The 7,645-nt window shown below is 44.4% G+C and overlaps 2 non-coding genes across 2 annotated transcripts; both read left to right on the top strand.

Moving 5' to 3' along the window:
- Positions 1–393: 393 nt before the first annotated feature.
- LOC147121576 (U5 spliceosomal RNA) lies at positions 394–507 on the top strand. The gene has a single exon (XR_015077778.1). It is a non-coding gene; the product is annotated as a U5 spliceosomal RNA (small nuclear RNA).
- A 6,245-nt stretch (positions 508–6,752) lies between these two features.
- On the top strand, positions 6,753–6,867 carry LOC147121575 (U5 spliceosomal RNA). The gene has a single exon (XR_015077789.1). It is a non-coding gene; the product is annotated as a U5 spliceosomal RNA (small nuclear RNA).
- Positions 6,868–7,645: the final 778 nt, after the last annotated feature.

The following is a 7,645-nucleotide window of genomic DNA, read 5'->3' as shown; positions in this document are numbered from 1 at the left end:
TGTGTTAATGGCGTCCTGTATGAACTAAAATATGTTTGCTCACTAGCAGAAACCATGCTGAACCAAAATTTTCACCTGAAGGTTCAAACACAGAGAATAAAAAACCGAAGTAAACTTGTACCAAAGAATTAGACACGTCAGCAAACCCAGCCCACACGAAGCTCAGAGCTCATTTGCATACCCATAATGTTCCACATAATACCGAGCCAGAAACCAAAATAAACTTCAGTTTTGACCGTGGCTTTCACGGAGATTGAAGATTTCAGTTGCTTTTCCTCGTGCTGTATTGATTTGTGGCAATAGGTTTTATCAGGAGGTCAGCTCTAGCGGCTCAGTACAATGTTAAAGAGGCAAGCCGGCGGTTAGCAGCAAGGAGCTGACTGTAATTATTCAGTACTCTGGTTTCTCTTCAGATCGTATAAATCTTTCGCCTTTTACTAAAGATTTCCGTGGAGAGGAACACTCGGAGTTTTAACTAATTTTTTGAGGCCCTGCTTTTGTGGGGCTGTCTTATTGTTGAAAGAAAGATTGATCTTAGTTGTTGGATATGTAGTTATTTAGAAGGTTCGGAGGCGATGTTATTGAAACACGCAAGATTGTGAAGGGGTTGGATCGGGTGGATGCGGGGCGGATGTTCCCGATGATGGGTAAAACCAGAATTTGGGGGCATAGTCTTAAAATAAGGGGCTGCTCTTTCAAAACTGAGATGAGGAGGAACTACTTCACTCAGAGGGTGGTAGGTCCATGGAATATGCTGTCCCAAAAAGCTGTAGAAGCTACATCATTACATAAATTTAAAACAGAAATAGACAGTTTCCTAGAAGTAAAGGGAATTAAGGGTTACGGGGAGCGGGCAGTAATTTGGACATGAGTCTAGGTTCGGATCGGTCATGGCCCTGTGGGTAGCAGAGCGGGCCCAGGGGCCGTGTAGCCTGATCCTGCTCCTATTTCGTGTGTCTAATTCTGTTAGATTCAGGAGATGGTTCTGTGATAGTGGATTGGCGGTTAGGATCAGATCAGCCATGATCTTATTGAATGGCGGAGCAGGCTCGAGGGGCCGATTGGCCTACTCCTGCTCCTATTTCTTATGTTCTTATGTTCGATGAGGCAGTTATCGGAGCATTAGGCAGGTTGGCAGGTTTAGATAAATTGTGTTCTTGAACTGCTATGAATATTTATGGGATGGGACTGTGTATGTTTCAAATAACTTCACAGGTGGACTGCAGTGGTGTGAAACTGATTCTAGTGGGGCTCATGCACCAATGGTAGGGTAAAGGGAGGAGGTGATGCACAGATGTGGGTGTGGGGCAAAGGGAGGAGGCAATTTGCAGAGGTTGGAGGACTTGTAGAAGTAGTATGACGTGAGGCCAAGGTGGATTTTGAAGATGAGATTAAATTCTCACGCTGGAGTCCAAATCCCTCCATGACCTCACCCCCTCCCTATCTTCATAACCTCCTCCAGCCATACCAACCATCCGAGAACTCTGCGTTGCTTCAGCTCTGACCTCTTCTGCAACCCCATTTCCTTTGCCTCTACCTTAGCCATCTAGGCCCTAAGCTCTGGAAAAATTTGCATTGCTATGGGGAACGAGCGGGGGAGTGGGACTAATTGAGCAGCTCTTTCAAAGAGCTGGCACAGGCACGATGGGCCGAATGGCCTCCTATGCTGTATGATTAGTTAGAAATGGTGGAACTGTCTTCTTCAAATTGAATTATCCATAAAACGTCAGTCACAACCAGTAATAAAATACGATGAATAAATATATCCACAGCCATGTAAGTGTTTGTAAGTTACTAACAACACATAAACACTATATAAACAAAGCATCAAGCTGGACTTAAAATTCATGAACACTCTTCTTAGTAGAAATCACTACTAAATGGCAAAGCAGTCCTGAAATTGTAAAAGAAACAGGAACACCTGCCGAGGAAACAAACCAGCAAAGGCTGGAAACTCACAGCTGGTCAGTCAGCATCAGTGGAGAGAACAGAGAGGTTTAGATTTCAGGTGCGGGCCCTAATTCAGAACTGAAAATTAACAGGCGGACAAACATATAGTAAAAAAAGACAAACCCAGAAAGGAAACGTAAATAGAATGAAGTACCATCCACAAGACGCACTGCAGCAACTCGCCAAGGCTTCTTCAGCAGCACCTCCCAAACCCGCAAACTCTTCCACCTAGAAGGACAAGGGCAGCAGATGCATGGGAATACCACCACCTCCAATTCCCCTCCAATTCACACACCATCCTGACTTGGAAATATATCGCCGATCTTTCATCGTTGCTGGGTCAAAATCCTGGAACTCCCTCCCTAACAGCACTGTGGGAGCACCTTCACCACACGGACTGCAGCGGTTCAAGAATGCGGCTCACCACCACCTTCTCGAGGGCAGTTAGGGGTGGGCAACAAATGCTGGCCTTGCCAGCGACGCCCACAACCCACGAATGAATAAAAAAAAGTAACAGATCATCTCAGTCAAGTCCTATACAGAGGCAGTAGGCAGATAAAGAAACAAAGGGTGTGTACGTAGATAATGAAATGGGAGGCCCAGAAAACAGTAAGAAAATGGGAGAGATGGAAAACCTGGAGGTCAGGTATGAAATTAAAACAGGTTTGAAAATGAGCATATAGCAAAAGTCTGAAGTTACTGAAGTCAACGTTTGGAGAGTGGGAACGGGAAGGGTTAGTTAAAAGTGGCAAGCCGCAGGTAGCCCGAGGTCTCACTTACAGATAGAATGGAGGGGTTTGGCAAAGCAGTTACCTAATGTCCGTTTGGTTTTGCCGATGTAGAGGAGACCCCCATAGTGAGCCGTTAATACAGTACACTAGATTAAGGAAGTAACTGTAGATTTCAGTTGCACACGGAAGGAGTGTTTGGGAGGAGTGGATGGGCAGGTGTTGCATTTCTTGCATTTGCCATGGAAGGTGCCGGAGAAGGACATGTGGAAATAGGGGTGGGGATGAATGTTAAAAAAAAAACAGTCCCTCCGGAAAAAGGAGAGTGGAGAGGATAGGAGATGCGTTGGTAGTGGGATCATGTTGTAGGTGGTGGAGCTGACGGAAGATGAGATGGTGAATGTGGAGGCTGGTGGTGTGGAAGGTGAGGACTGGGGGATTCTGTTACAAAAGTTGCGAAAGGAGAGAGAAGCATGTGAAATGGGACCAGAGCCCTGTTGACCACAGCAATGGGGAATCCTTGGCTTCTGTAGGTCATTTAAATTCACTGGATCATTTACCATGATGATTTTTCTTCTGTCACTATATTCCTTGCATCCATGAAGTAAGGATTTTTTTGACTCACTGAGGAAAGTTACACAACCACAGCTTTAGATTTCGTTAATATAATATCCTGGTAATTGTTCACACAATATCTACGTTCAGAGGCAGCTACCACAGATTCTAATACCCACTTTTGTTCATAAACACAACAAAAATGGGACAAGTAAGAGGAGGGTGTGCCTCAGAGCCAGACCCTTGGCATCAGGGATTCAAACTCTGCAGGAAGTACAGCCCCACCATACTGGATCCCTGATGCTGCCATGCAGATCTTACTTCTAAAGAAGCCAGACTGGCAGGAACACAAAATAAAAACACTGCGGATGCTGGAAAGCTGAAATAGAAACAGAAAATGCTGGAAATACTCAGCAGGTCAGGCAGCATCAGCCACCTGAAACGTTAACTCTGTTTCTCTCTCCACAGATGCTGCCTGACCTGCTGAGTGTTTCCAGAACTGCAGGAAGTTTTATTTCAGGTTACAAATCAGTTTGAAGTTCAGGACAGGTATGTAGGGCTGATTACTGACAGATGCAAGTTTTTCTTTAAACAAAACAATTCCATTAAAAAATATATTTTTCTATTTTCCTCTCTCACAGAGGGTTAGTTTGAGAAAATGAATATAAGTTATAGCTGGAGTTTTAAATTTAAATGGTCTAGTCTTGACTAGATTTTGGTTGCTCACTGTTTTTTTATTCATTCACGGGATGTGGCAAGACCAGCATTTGTGGCCCATTGCTAATTGCCCTTGAGAAGGTGGTGGTGAACTGCCTTCTTGAACTGTTGCAGTCTGTGAGGGGAAGGTATTCCCACAGTGCTGTTAGGGAGGGAGTTCCAGGATGTTGACCCAACGACGATGAAGGAACATTTCCAAGTCAAGATGGTGTGTGACTTGGAGGGGAGTTCCCTCTACACTGTGATAGTGTGGCGTGAATGTTACTTGCCACATATCAGCCCAAGCCTGGATGTTGTCCAGGTCTTGCTGCACACAGGCATGGACTGCTTCATTATCTGAGGAATTGCGAATGGCGCTGAACACTGCGCAATCATCAGCGAACATCCCCACTTCTGACCTTATGATGGAGGGAAGGTCATTGATGAAGCAGCTGAAGATGGTTGGGTTTAAGGAACACCTGCAGCGATATCCTGGAGCTGGCCTGAGAAACTCCTGCAGCGATATTGTGGGGCTGAGTTGATTGGCCTCCAACAACCACAACCACCTTCCTTTGTGCTAGGTATGACTCCAGCCAGTGTAGAGTTCCCCCCCCCTCCCCCCACCCAATTCCCACTGATTTAAATTTTACTAGGGCTCCTTGATGCCACACTCGGTCAAATGCTGTCTTCATGTCAATGGCAGTCACTCTCACTTCACCTCTGGAATTCATCTCTTTTGTCCATGCTTGGACCAAGGCTGTAATGAGGTCTGGAGCCGATTGGTCGTGACGGAACCCAAACTGAGCATTGGTGAGCAGGTTATTGGTGAATGATTGGCGCTTGATAGCACTGTCGACGACACCTTCTATCACTTTGCTAATGATTGAGAGTAGGCTGATGGGGCGGTAATTGGCCGGATTGGATTTGTCCTGCTTTTTTGTGGATAGGATATACCTGGGCAGTTTTCCACATTGTCGGTTAGATGACAGTATGGTAACTGTACTGAAACAGCTTGGCTGGAGGCATGGCTAGTTCTGGAGCACAGCATGACAGCATGACAGCTAAGGTGTTGTCGGGGCCCAGTGCCTTTGCTGTATGCAGTGCGCTGAGCCATTTCTTGATATCAAGTGGAGTGAATCAAATTGGCTGAAGACTAGCTTCTGTGATGTTGGGGACCTCAGAAGGAGGCCGAGATGGATCATCCACTCAACAGTTCTGGCTGATGCCTTGTATTGAGGATGCGGATGTTCATGGTGCCTCTTCCTCCCATTAGTTGTTTAACTGGCCACCACAATTCATGACTGGATGTGTCAGGACTGCAGAGATTTGATCTGATCTGTTGGTTGTGGGATTGCTTAGCTCTGTCTATAGCATGCTGCTTCCGCTGTTTAGCATGCATTTTGTGATAGAATCATAGAAATTTACAGCACAGAAGGAGGCCATTCGGCCTGTTGTGCCTGTGCTGGCTCTTTGAAAGAACAGTCATGCTTAGTCCCTCATCCCTGCTTTTTTGTCCGTAACCCTGTAGGTCCCTTGCCCTCAAATATCTGTCCAACTCCCTTTTAATATTGTTTATGGAATCAGCTTCCACCATCTTTCCGTGTAGAGCATTCCAGATCCCGACAACTCTCTGAGTGAAAAAATTTCTCATCATTTCCCCCCTAGATTTTTGCCAATGATTTTAAATCTATGACTTCTGGTTCTTGACCCACTCGCCAGATGGAATAGTTTTTCTCTATCTACTCTCTCAAAACCTCTTTTAGGTCACCTCTTAACCTTCTCTGTTTCAAGGAAAACAGTCCTAACTCTTCCTACCTCTCCTCATAACTGAAGTCCCTCATCCCTGGTAACATCCTGGTAAACCTCCTCTCTACCCTTTCTAAGGCCTTTCCATCTTTCCTGAAGTGCGGTGCCCAGAATTGTCCACAATACTCCAGCTGAGGCCTAACCAGTGATTTACAAAGTTCTAGCATGATCTCTTTGCTTTTATCCCCGGTGTTATCCCTGGTGCCCTGGCCAATATTTATCCCTCAATCAACATCACAAAAAAAGATTATCTGGTCATTATCACATTGCTGCTTGTGGAAGCTTGGTGTGCGCAAATTTGCTGCTCGTTTCATACATTACAACAGTAACTACACTTGAAAAAGCACTTAATTGGATGTAAAACGCTTTGAGACATCCGGTGGTCGTGAAAGGCGCGATAGAAATGCAAGGCTTTCTTTATTTATAGAATCATATAATGATACAGCACAGAAGGAGGCAAATATTCTATTCCTCTATTTATAAACCCAAGTAACCCACAACTTGGCCTGCCACCTTTAAGATTTGTGTATATGGAAACCAAGGTCTCCCTCTCCTCCATGAACTCTGACCCTGCAGTGTGACATTCAAAGATGGGGTTAATGTGCAAATACCAGAATGCAGGCTTGACCACGCCAGACGTGGGGCTTCCTTTTCCTCACGGTTATTTATTAAAATCACCTCGTAAGTACAAAGGCTGAGAGAAGAAATAATAAACTTCCGGCTAACTGAGCTGCTCAGTAACTACAATCCGCAACATCTCATTCCCGCCGGCCATTGGTGCAGCCGGTTAGGACCCGCCCCCTGATCGACATAACCAGAACGCCTTGCGAAATGTGACAAGTTATTCCTCTTTCTGTTGAAGATGTTGAAAGTTTTCAGTTAGTTTTTCTAATAAATTCAATTTGGGTTACATTGGCTTTCTGTGGTATCGATGTTGATTGTCGGTGTGGCCGCTCAGTACGATGTTAAAGAGATGGGTTCGCGGTGGGTCTGGAGTAGCGGCGGTGGCTATTCAGTACACTCTGGTTTTTCTTCAGATGGTATAAATCTTTCGCCTTTCACTAAAGATTTCCGTGGAGAGGAGCACTCGGAGTTTTATTTAATTTTTTGAGGCCTTACCTCTGGTAGGGCTTGTGCTCAAATGTATGTCAGATTTAAATTTTTGTGCGTGGCAAATTTTATGTTCAGTAGCTGACATTGTCGTCTATTGTGTTTTTCTACTTTACAGCAGTGACAACAATATTTTAAAATATCTCATATTGTAAAGCATTTCAGGACACTTTCAGGGTATTAAAGTTGCAAGTATTTCTTTTGGTGCAGGTGCTAGTCTTGTTTGTCTGTTGTATTGTATGGAGTGCCACTACACACGCCTCAGCTCTCTGATTCAGCGAGAAAATTCTATACTGATAGTGTAGCTCAAGCAAAAAAGTTATGTCAGAAGATGAATATAACAAAAGCAGTACTTAATTTAACTTTACATCAGCTGTTCCAAAACAATAGCTTTTCCAATAGCTTTTTTATTATTTTCAGTAACTTTTGAACATGAATCTGTGATGAAATTTGCAAATATGAGCAGCTTCAACAACCAACATTTCTGCGTTACCCCCTTATGACTCAGAAACCAGTTACTTTGTTTTAAAAATGAAGTTAACAGAATCTGGTGGTCAGGATTTGGTGCTCGCCACTGAGACCCAGATTTGACTCCTGGTCGGGGAATATGATTATCCGAAGGGGACATAATCTTAAAATTAGAGCTACGCCATTCACGAGTGAAATCAGGAAGCACTTTTTCACAAGACGTGTGGTAGAAATCTGGAATTGACTCCCCCAAAAGACTGTGGATCCTGGGACAGTTAGAGCTTTCAAGACTGCGATAGAGTTTTGTTAGGTAAGGGTATCAAGGAATATGG

The sequence above is a fragment of the Somniosus microcephalus genome, chromosome 3 (assembly GCF_052327205.1).
Source record: "Somniosus microcephalus isolate GS21.2 chromosome 3, FLI_Smic_1.0, whole genome shotgun sequence".
NCBI classification, from domain to species: domain Eukaryota; kingdom Metazoa; phylum Chordata; class Chondrichthyes; order Squaliformes; family Somniosidae; genus Somniosus; species Somniosus microcephalus.
This window is presented reverse-complemented; position numbering and strand designations above follow the sequence as displayed.